This window comes from Elephas maximus, chromosome 21 (genome assembly GCF_024166365.1).
Source record: "Elephas maximus indicus isolate mEleMax1 chromosome 21, mEleMax1 primary haplotype, whole genome shotgun sequence".
Lineage (NCBI taxonomy): Eukaryota > Metazoa > Chordata > Mammalia > Proboscidea > Elephantidae > Elephas > Elephas maximus.
Genome location: NC_064839.1, coordinates 28,257,677 through 28,270,189, shown reverse-complemented (window position 1 = coordinate 28,270,189; position 12,513 = coordinate 28,257,677). Strand labels below are relative to the sequence as shown.

The 12,513-nt window shown below is 34.9% G+C and overlaps 1 protein-coding gene across 7 annotated transcripts in view; it reads left to right on the top strand.

Moving 5' to 3' along the window:
* CDH8 (cadherin 8) overlaps positions 1–12,513 on the top strand; it is a 420,824-nt gene that overhangs the window by 325,298 nt on the left and 83,013 nt on the right. The window lies entirely within an intron of this gene.

Sequence of the window (12,513 nt, the reverse complement as noted above, 5' to 3'; positions counted from 1 at the left end):
AGGGAAGAGGACTTGAAGCTAACACTGAGGAAAATCAAAGACCACAGTCTTCACTATGGATTTCACCTCACCATAAAGAAAACAAAAATCCTCACAACTGGAGCAATAAGCAACATCATGATAAATGGAGAAAAGATTATAGTTGTCAAGGACTGGATCCACAGTCAAAACTAATGGAAGCAACAGTCAAGAAATCAAAAGACGCATTGCATCAGGCAAATCTGCTGCAAAAGACCTCTATAAAGTGTTAAAAAGCAAAGATGTCACACTAATTAGGTAGTAGATAAGAACTACTTTGGGTGAAGGGAAAGACAGCACACATTACAGGGGAGATCAGCACAATTGGACTAAACAAAAAGCAAAGAAGATTCCTGAATAAACTGAATGCTTCGAAGGTCAGCGTAGCAGGGGCAGGGGTCTGGGGGCCATGGTTTCAGGGGACATCTAAGTCAATTGGCATAATAAAATCTATTAAGAAAACATTTTGCATCCCACTTTGAAGAGCGGCGTCTGGGGTCTTAAACGCTAGCAAGCAGCCATCTAAGATGCATCAATTGGTCTCAACCCACCCGGATCAAAGGAGAATGCAGAACACCAAGGACACAAGGTGATTACGAGCCCAGGAGACAGAAAGGGCCACATGAACCAGAGACTACATCATCCTGAGACCAGAAGAACTAGATGGTGCCTGGCTACAACCGATGACTGTCCTGACAAGGAACACAACAGAGAACCCCTGAGGGAGCAGGAGAGCAGTGGGATGCAGACCCCAAATTCTCATTAGACCAGACTTAATGGTCTGACTGAGACTGGAAGGACCCCGGTGGTCATGGCCCCCAGACCTTCTGTTGGCCCAAGACAGGAACCATTCCCGAAGCCAACTCTTCAGACATGGATTAGACTGGACAATGGGTTGGAGAGGGATGCTGGTGAGGAGGGAGCTTCTTGGATCAGGTGGACAGTTGAGACTATTTTGGGATCTCCTCCCTGGAGGGGAGATGAGAGGGTGGAGGGGGCTAGAAACTGACAAAAAGGACACGAAAAGAGAGAGTGGAGGGAGAGAGCGGGCTGTTTCATTAGGGGGAGAGTAATTGGGAGTGTGTAGCAAGGTGTGTATGGGTTTTTGTGTGAGAGACTGACTTGATTTGTAAACTTTCACTTAAAGCACAATAAAAATTATTAAAAAAAAAAAAAGCAAAAAGATGTCACCTTGAAGACTAAGGTGCACCTGACCCAAGCCATGGTGTTTTCAGTTGCCTCATATACATGTGAAAGCTGCACAATGAATAAGGAAGAGTGAAGAAGAATTGATGCCTTTGAATTATGGTGCTGGTAAAGAATATTGTATGCCATGGACTGCCAAAAGAACTCACAAGTCTGTCTTGGAAGAAGTACAGCCAGAATGTTCCTTAGAAGTGAGGATGGTGAGACATCATCACATGTATTTTGGACATGTTATCAGGAGGGATTGGTCACTAGAGAAGAACACCATGCTTGGTAAAGTAGAGGGCCAGTGAAAAAGAGGAAGACCCTCAACAGGATGGACTGACACAGTGCCTGCAACAGCGGGCTCGAGCATAACAACCATCAGGAGAATGGCACAGGACAGGACAGTGTTTTGTTCTGTTGTACATAGGGTCGCTATGAGTCAGAACTGACGTGGCAGCACCTAACAACAACATTCTACATAGAAAACTCTATACTCAACAGTTACAGGAACATTCTTATCAAACACCCTTGAAACATTTACCAAAATGGCCAAAAAACTGATCATAAAACACATCTTGATACATCACGCAGAATACGCCATCTTAGCGCAGTGGAATTAAGCTAGAAATCAGTAATAAAAAGATAACTAAAATAATTCTTAATTATTGAAAATTTAACCATATACTCCTAAATAACCCATGAAAAATGGAATAAAATCTCAAAAGAAATTAGAACATTAAAAAAAAAAAAAAAGGCTGATACCAAAGTAAGGCCATGACAAAACCTGTGATGTGGAGCTCACACGGTGCCTGGAGAGGTAACAGCCTTAACGGCTATAGTGGGCAAGAAGAAGTGATGAAAACAAATACTTATCTAAGCACCTACTTTAAAAAGGGCTGAAAATGAAAAGAAAATTAAAGTTAAAAAATGTAATTTAGAAAGGTGAAAATAAATATGACAGAAAATAACGAAATTGAAAACAAATGCAGAATAGTGAAATTCAACAAAGCCAAAAAGTTGTTTACTTGTCAGGCTAAAGTTCAAATTCCCACCATTAGAAATGAAAAAGAGGACATCATTAGAGACTGTATAGATACTAAAAGGATAATAATTGGACACTGGACATACTTATACCAATAAGTTTTAAAATTTACCTGAATGACACTAAACAAGGGAAAGAAAAGTAACCATGTACTATTTTCTATATTGAGTAAATTGAATCCATTTTTTTAAACTTCTAACACATGCCCAAATGAACTCACTCACACAAACTTTATCAGAGAAAAGTAAAAAAGGGAGAATTGTCCATCCCATGTCATGAAGCAAACATTATCTTGATACTAAAACCTGATAAGAACAATATAACAAAGGAGAATTTAAAACCAGCTTCTCATATACAAAACCCTAGCTAACATAATTGCAAACTGTAACTAGTAATATACAAAAATAATATTGCATTCAGGAGATACCAAGGATAGATTATAACTTTGGAAAAGCAATCAATGTAAATTGAAATACTGAGAAACTAAAGAAAAAAAATGATCAATTTCAATAGATGCAAAAAAAGTTATATAGTCATCACTTGTTCATGAAAAAAACTGCACACTAGAAATGAAAGGGAATTAGATAAAGGGTAGGCACAAAAAATTTATATCAAATATTATACCTAACAGTGAAATATTGAAACCTTTCTCCCTGAAATTGGAAATGAGATAAGGTTGTCTACTCTTGCTGCTTTTATTCAATTTTAATGGAGACTTTAACCAGTAGAATAAGGTACAAGTAAGAAATAAAGATCTAAATATTGGAAAGGGAGAAATAAAATTGTCACTCTTTGCAGACAGCATACATGTATACATAAAAATTAGAAACAATCTTCAGTTAAACTAATGTAAATAACAAGTAAAGTATGCAAGGTGGTTAGATAGCTATAATACTCAGCAAATAAAAGTAAAAGTACTATTTATAATAGTAAAAATTAAATTATGCAGCAAGATATCTAATAAATGGTATGCAAGTTCTCTAAACAGAAAACTACAAAACACTATTAAAAAAAATTAGACAAGATCTAAGTAAAAGAGAGGGCATGTTAGACTCAAAATGGATAAGATGTTAATTCTCTTTAAATTGATATGTGGATTCCATGCAGTATCAGTCAGAATTCCAGCAGCTCTGTGTATGTATGTTTCTCTGTGTTTGTGTGTGCACTTGTATGTATAATTTGACAAATGAAACCAATATGTACATGGAAAATTCAAGGACTACCAGAATGAAGAAAATCATTAAAAAGAAAAAAAAATTGGACATGTCATGTTTGTAATATCAATATATAAACTGTATTATAAAGGCAGCAATTATAAGGAGATTATACGATCATAAATTTTGGAAAATGGACCAATGGAACAGAAGACTCCAAACACAGGCCTGCATAAAAGGCATACCTGATTTATGACCAAGATGCCATGGATAGACTTTGCAGTAATGTTGACTGTATAACTGAATATCCATGAAGGGAGAAAAAAAAAAAAAAACCTTGACCTTTAACTCAAACTACAAACAAACGTCATCTCTATATAGCTTCAAGATGTAAATGTGAGGGGTAAAACAAGAGAGCTTCCAAATGATAACAAAATTTTTTAATGCTGGATTAAGCAAATACATAAATGAATAGGACTAAAAAAGCACTAAAATTAATAATAACAAACCTGATGAATTCACCTTTACTGAATTAAGAATACGTGTTCATCAGGACACCACTAAGCCAGTGAAAAATCAGGCCCTAGACCTGGAGAAGGTATACCCCAGTGCCGTCGAGTCGATTCCGACTCATAGCGACCCTATAGGACAGAGTAGAACTGCCTCATAGAGTTTCCAAGGAGTGCCTGGCGGATTCGAACTGCCGACCCTTTGGCTAGCAGCGGTAGCACTTAACCACTATGCCACCAGGGTTTCCCGGAGAAGGTATTATGATACATATATCTGGCAAAGGACTCATATCTGTAATATATAATATGGATATCAATACAGTAAACATGAACAACCCAATTTTAAAAAAATGGCAAAAGCTGGAATAGCCACTTTACAAAAAAAGACGTCAAAGTGGCAAATAAGTATAATGACAGGTCCTCAACGTCATAAATCATCAGTATATTGCAATTTAAGAACTAACTGGAATACAACTACTCACTTCCACAAGACCATGATGAGAAGTGAATAAATAAATGTTGTTAAAGGTGTGGAGCAACTTGAACTTTTAGCCATTGGTGGTCAGAGTGTAAATTGTTACATCCACACTGGAAAAATGTTTGGAAGCGTACACTGAAGCTGATTATGTGCATATTCTATAAACTTGCACTCTGCTCTTAAGTATAGAACCAACAGAAATTAATGCAAAAGTATTTATAGTGGCACTATGCTTAATAGCCTCAAACCAAAACAACCCAAATGTCCACCAAAAAAAAAAAAAAACGCATTGCCGTCAAGTTATTTCTGACTCATAGTGACCCTATAGGACAGAGTAGGACTACCTTATAGGGTTTCCAGAGAGCAGCTGGTGGACTGGAACTGCCGACCTTTTGGTTAGCAGCCAAGCTCTTAAGCCACTGTGCCACCAGGGCTCCGCCACTAAGAGGATAAATAAATAAATTGTGGTGTTTCCATAGACTGGGATTTTTTATCATACAGAAGGAGAAGAAGAATCTACGGTTACATGCAATGATATGAATGGCTCAGCAGCCGTAGCACTTAACCACTGAGCCACCAGGGCTCCTTCATAAATATTACATTGAGCGAAAGACTCCAAATACAAAAGCGTGTAGACTATATGAATTCCATTTTTTATAAAATGCTGAAGAAGGCAAGTAATACGGTGTTATAAAACAGTAGAGGTTACCTTGAAGTTGTGGTGACATGCGATGTTTATTTTGTAAAAATCCACTGAGATAAATAATTCATAATACTTACATACTTTTTGTTTGCATGCCTTACTTCAATTTAAAAAAGTTAACCCCATGCAAGAAGTTACGACAGTGACCATAGAAATTTTTAAAAGTGTTGTATTTATGAATATGAACTGAGTAGAATCATAAAAGTCTTTCTTTTGATGTATATGAATTTCTTATTGTTTTGTATTGTGTGGGAAGTGATATCTATTAACATATTATGATATTTAAGGTTATGATTCATGAGTGCATACTAAAAAGAGACTGTGGGGAGTAATTAGTTTTGTTTGTGTTTGTTTACCTGTTGGTCAGACTGCCCTGGATTCATATTTAAAATTTACCACTTCCTGGCTTTAAGTAAATATGGGTAAACTGCCTAGAATCCAGATACCAACCTTCTTAATACTCACTGGGTGTTCAAAAATTGATACTTCTTTTACCACATACTATAGCGTATAACTCATATCTGATTCATATCAGCCCTATTGAACAGAGTAGAACTGCCCCATAGGGTTTCCAGGGAGTGGCTGGTGGACTTGAACTGCCAAACTTTTGGTTAGCATCTGAGCTCTTAATCACTATGGCACCAGGGTTCCGATTTCAATCATTGTGTACCCTGAAATCATAACTCCCTTTGAAAAAGATATCTTCACAGTAACTCAACATAGCTCAAAGAAATAGCACATAACAGATCACTCAACACGTGCTGGATAGCACATGATATTAATTTTCTTCCCTACTAAAGTGTGTGTATATGTGTGTATGTGTTGTGTATCAGAGGTACAGTTGTTTTTGCAAGCTGTGAATGATGATATTGAATAAACACTGAAATTGAACAGTAAATAAGCCTATACATTAATCCCTCCCAAACTGCGAGCCCCATTTGTTATAAAATTCTCATATATAAGGAACTTAGATGAAATGGTGTTATAAAGTCACTTCAAGGAATTCAGTTCCGATAATCTCAAATCAATCCCATTTGAAATAACTGGGAAACAAAAACACTGAAGATGTGGTAATAGAAACATAATGCAATTTGGATGACAGTAGAATTAAAGGTTTTTTTGTGAGGTAGACTTAGGTTATCAAAAGGGACAGAGGGAATAACTCATTATAGAATGTTACTTGTTTACCTGTTTCAGGAGAGAGACAAGTGAGACGGGTAAGAAGGGTAAAAGTATGTATGTAGGGCTGTGAAAGGAAGAAGTACATATTTTTGAGTCACAATTTCAGGGAAAACATGTACAATAAGAGGGAGAAGCAAAACAAAACAAAACAAAGTCATGTGTATGCACAGGATAGAAAATACAGGAAAACAAACTTGTAAGTATGCTTAAAGATAAAAGCCAAAAGTAGGTAGTAGTACATAATACATATTAAAAGAATAATGGAAAACATGATAATTCCGTGCCCAGTAGTACTAAGTTTTGGTTTAAAAATTGCCATTCTTTCTATCCCAACTCATAGCAACTTTATAGGACAAAGTAGAATTGCCCCATAGGGTATCCAAGGGATGGCTGGTGGATTTGAACTGCCTTTTGGTTAGCAGCTGAGCTCTTAACCACTGCATCACCAGGGCTCCTCTTATCTTTATATAGGATGTGATATATTTAAGAACTGTAAAGTATCTAACAAGTTCATAAAGTCAGTCCTCACCTTAAGGGCTCTAAATCTTTTTCCAATAGTATCATAATTTTTACAGCCATCATTTTTTATTAACCTTAGGTTTCAATAACTTAGCTCTTATGAATTTTTTTTTTTTTTAATGATTTGGAGAAAGAATACTGAGGGCTCTTTGTAGAAACGCAGAAAAAAGATAGAATGAAGGACTTGCCAGGTGGTTATGTAGTACTCCACAATTTCCAAGTTTGCTTAACATGAATGTAATAAATGAGAGGCCTGCACATTTAGAGAAAAAAAAAAAAAAAGAGAGCAACTGAAAATGGCAGAGCTAGATAGTATGCTCTTTAGCAGTCAATGGGGACAACAGACAGGGGTCAGTGAGGTCTTGAACCGAAGTCACCACTTAAGAGTCATTTTCTCTAGGGAGTTTAAAGCATTTTCAAGCATATCTTAGTCCACAACTTTCTAAGAGAAAGCATTTTTCCTTCTCTTGAGAGAGCTACTTCTTGGTTAACAGAAAAGCTATGACTTACAAGCTTTTTCATTAGATCCTAAAATCCCCGTACGATTAAAGTTCTAATTTAATTCTAAACTACTTTGTAGATATGTCTGAGTTTCTAAGGAGTGAATTTTCACAATCTTATAAAAACTTCTTAAAATTCTGATGGTCAGAATTTTTTACTGTAAGCTTGCTGGTGTCCGTTGGTTACTTATCTTCTACCGTGGCTCTGTGCTACGTAATAATCTGTGGATTGGTAAACCATCACTAGTGATTTAGAAATAATCCCAACATTAATGGGCAAAACATATCTCAGAAAGTTTTATCTTTAGTCACTAGGGAACTTAAACGTACTGCTGAAATCTTTTTCCGGCATCCTCTTTCTAATTCCCATCAGTTTTATTTTAGATTTCCTAAGCAGCTATCTTTTTTTTTTCTATCATATGTTCAGCTCACATCTCCCTATTTTATAAACCTCACTGTTCTTCTCATCCTGTATTCAATTATGAATTCTCTGATTTTGCATTTCCCCATTGACTGGAATTTATTGCTCATGGAGTCCATCCCTCTGCTTGTAGAAGGCTCAAGAATTATTTATTGAGCCTCAGCAGTATATCTAAATTTGTTAAATCATTTTTTCTTTTCCCTCTTTTAGTATGAAAGGGCAAGGCTGTTTATAGCAATCGATGTCTGCAAAAACAGCAGCTCATGAAAACCAGTTAGAAGCAAATTCCCAAGCAACACAGACTTGGCAGCACTCCATTACCTTTGATTATAAAAGGGCAAAATTAATGGGCAATTCATGAAGCTCTGTGACAGAGAGGTGACAGGAAGTCACTACAACTCAGTTGGTGGGACCCGAGGAGTTGCTCATACTGGGTGCCATTTGTGCATTTACCTCCATCATATGTGAAAATAGCCTGACTTTGGTGACCATTTGAAATGGGCTTTTCCTTCCGGAACACTTTGTCACATCTCTTATGTTTAGAAAGTTAATCTTTAGTGAATGTTAATCAAGTTTCTAATTATATCTTTATATTTAGTATTTGTGTTCGACCACACTGGGTGGGTTTTTTTGGGGTATTAGATGAAAGGCAAACATTTTGGGGCCCGTCACAAAGGACACAAATAATTTCCTTAGAAGTTTATCTAATTATTTTTATTCCTGTATAATATCCCTAAATTTTGAACTGCTATCATTTCATTAATTTAGATAAAAGCAAATCTTCAGTATTTAAATACGACACTTGCGTTAAGAATTATAATAGGTTGCAGTAATTTCAATTGTGTGTGGCCAATTAGTATAAATACAGATAAGATGTTTTTGAAGGGGTTGTTTTGGGGACGTGGAACATTAGTTTCTTGTTTGTTTTGTTTTGCTTTATTGTTTTTCTATCAGTTATAGCAGTTTCAAGGAATATTCACAGTAAATTCCTGGGACATTCGTATACTGAGGATAAACATTAATGCACATGGGGAAAAACAAATAGAAACAAAATGTTAACTTCTTTTGCCAATCTGCTTTATACCAACTTTTAAAATTATCAATCTGATCAAGAAATCTTTCAATGAATCTCCTTGATCAAATGCTATAACCCATACTCATTAGCGTAAAAACAGAAGTCCTTCCTGATCTGGCCTCAACTTTCTCTCCTGGCATCTCCACCAGCCTTATCTCTGCATATTCTCCACCACCTGGAGCTACTGAGCTTTTGGTGATGGCATGGTCTTTGGGCCTCTGGGACTTTTCACCAATTTTTTATTCTAACTGGATGGATTTTCCACCTTACTTTACATAGAGTACCTCTGTTGTTGTTGTGTGTTTTCAGTTGATTCCCACTCATAGCGACCCTGTGAGACAGAGTCAAACTGCCTCATAGGGTTTCCTAGGCTGAAATCTTTTACTGGAGTAAATCACCAGGTCTTTTCTCTCGCATAGCAGCTGATGTGTTTGAACCACTGACCTTTCAGTTAGCAGACACCAGGGTACCTTAGAGTACCTCTAGTCTCTATTTAATTCTTTATTTGGAGTTTGCCCCCTCTTTTAAGCTCTTCCTATGATTACAGGAAGATTTCTGTACTTCCTATATTTTTCCACAGCACGTTAATAGGAAATAACTTGTAGACTAGATGAGGGTATAAATAGTCCACTATAATTTTTTTTTATATATATATAATGTTGTCTCCAGAATGCTTTATGGTAGGAAGAATGTCTTATTTATTGGGAATACAGTTGGAAATATTAAACGAATGATTAAGGAAAGAATGATGAAAGAACAAATGAATGGGTTAAAAAAAGGATATTATCAAAATTGAAGGGTGAATACAAAGCAGCATGTATGTACAATAATTTTTAAAAAATTAACTTAAATTTCATTTATCTTGGTTTTGTAGGACAAGAGCAGGTTTATAATAGTATTCTAATCAATCACAAATATACAAGTTTTGGGGAAGAAGAAGTTAGGAAAAAAAGAAAATGCTATGATCCTTTTCCAAAATAGATTTCAGAGTTAGTTAAAGAAGACAAGAAAAAAAACCCAAATACCGGATAGATACAGCATTTACTATACAGCTTAACAACCTTTGTGAAGTTCTATAGATACGAGAGACAGGCAGACAGACAGAGACAGAGAGAGGAGGGAGAATGACCAGTGCTGAGTAGTAGAGCATTTGCGGCTTCAAATATTATTATCTTCTCCCTTCTTTTCTATCATGTTGTGCTTTGTATTTTTTGGTGCTCTGTTGTTGTATGCATGTATGTTTTTGATTATTATGTCTTCCTGATGGATTGACACTTTTATCATTATAAAACATTCCTCCTTTTCTCCAGTAACATTTTTTTGGCTTTGTTTTGTTTTAAAGTCTTTCTTCCCTGATATTTTTATAGCCAATTAATCTTTTTTGTGGCTGCTGTTCGCATGTATCTTTTCCTATTCTTTTACTATCAATTTATTTGTAACTTTAAAGTATGTCTCCTGTAGGCATCATAGAGTTGGACCTTGCTTATATATGCAGTCTAACAATCTCTGTCTTATCATTTTGTTTAATCAATTCATACTTTATATTAATATTATCTTGATATAGTTGGATTTTTTTTTTTTTTTTTATAGTTGGATTCAGGTCCGCCACTTTCCTTTTTTGTTTTCTATATGTCTTGTGTCTTTTGTTCCTCTATTCATTTCTTATTGCTTTCTTTTTCATTAAATGAATATTTTAAAATAGTAAATATAACAAAATATAAGCAATTATTTTTAATATATTTTGTAGTTGTTTTCTTTGTGATTGCTCTGGGTTTTTTAGATGAAATTAAAAAAAAGAAACAAGGAAAAATTAAACAATTAAAAGGATAGTACTTGGGTGAAATAGGACCATGAGCAAAAATATGGAAGTTAAATTGTTCAATTTCTCAGGGAGGATTGTAGATTATTGGTACCATTCTGTGAATACTGGTGGTGCTACAACTCATTAGAAATATCCACCCTGGTATTTGAAATTTGGACTTGAGTATCAAAAAGAAGTCAACCTTAAAAATAATATATATGTATATATGTGTGTGTGTATATTTATATATATATATAATATGAAACCTACAAACATTCTTGAGATTATGACATTAGTTAGTTAACTTATGTGGAAAAAATCAAATATGTATATATATATATAATATAAAAAAGAAAAAATATGACATTAGTTAACTTATGTGAAAAAAATCAAATATGTATATATTTTCTATATAATGCTGATTATGTTTTGAAGTCCAAAGCTGCACCATGGATTTAATTATTTAACTAAGTAATATAACCTTCTGAGTGTTAGTCTCCACGTCTAAAATGTGGGGATTACATTACCTACTTCATAGCTCTTTACTGATAACTGAATGATATATGTCTATATGAAACATCACATGTTAGATAGAGTAAATAATCAATATGCACAGAGCAGTTGATGTTGACAGTGATAAATGCAAATACTAAAATGCCTTGGCTCTGTGCCCAGTACAATGTAAGCACTTTAAATTTTTTCCTAATTATTATTTATAGTAATTCTGTAAATAAAGTATTAATCTCTTGTGTTCCAGTATCCTCAGCAGTAAAATGAGGTCAAATAACTTGCCCAGTATCACATAGGTAGCAAGTGACAAAATTGGGATTCAGCAAACTATGTGTGTTTAGCTCAAACAATACTCTTTTCTTTCTCCAGAAGCTGCTGTTTAGCTCGTGGTCAGGCTAGAGAAGAGATGTAAATCTTTAAGGGCATACTAATACTTCATTTAAAATATAAACTTTGCAGTTTTATTGAGAAGATAAAGCATAAAATATAAGTTGTGGAAGGATCAAATGTTAATAATTTTTTTTTTTAACTTTTTATCTTAATATTAGGGGTTTGTATGCTTCCTCTGTAAATGGAGAATGAACCAATGCATCAGAGATAAGATAATGAAAGAAAAAGGGTTTATCAGGTGATACATTCGAGGCCATTGGTTTGACTTACAGGAAGTGAGGTTAAAGTGTTCCATTACTGGGGTGGTGAGCACTACCCAGGATAGTATTTGTCCATCTGTAGTTAAACAAATTAGAATACTGCAAAGTGTCCATGGTAGTTAACTAAATGCAAATCCTGTAGCATATCTATGGGGGTTAACCGAGTCTGAATTTTTGGCAGGGCTCTGATTACTTGATGTGTATTTTAGAAGTACTTTCATATTTAAAGAACAAAAAAGTGTTTGAAGGTTTTAGAGGTCTGAATGCAATCAGTTGAGAAATAGAGGAATTTGATATATCAAATGCAAGTCTGTTTGTTTACATTCAGAAACCAAACATTTTTCTCCTCTTGGCTTCCTTGTAAATATTCAGTGTCACAGGAACACAAATAAATAATTGGCCATCTCCAATGCATTCTGTATAATTTACAAGAGATCGAAAGTTTATTACATGGTACAGTCAGAGTTGAACTCTATTTATTACAAATGAGCAATCTTAAAATGGCCCCAATTAGTTTTCAGAAATGTACTAATGGACCAGACCTTGTATTTTTAACTATATGTATGTGCATATATATATATATATGTTCAAGGATTAAGGATTATGTATTGAGTTCTATGCTATTTAAATTATCCTGGAAAGATTAGAAGATTATCTTCTGTTTACGCTGATGAAAACCTCTATGAAAAATTACAATATTAAAATGAGCTAGGTTTATTCTATCCAAAAAGATCCCAAGGTCAATTTTTGATGAAAGATA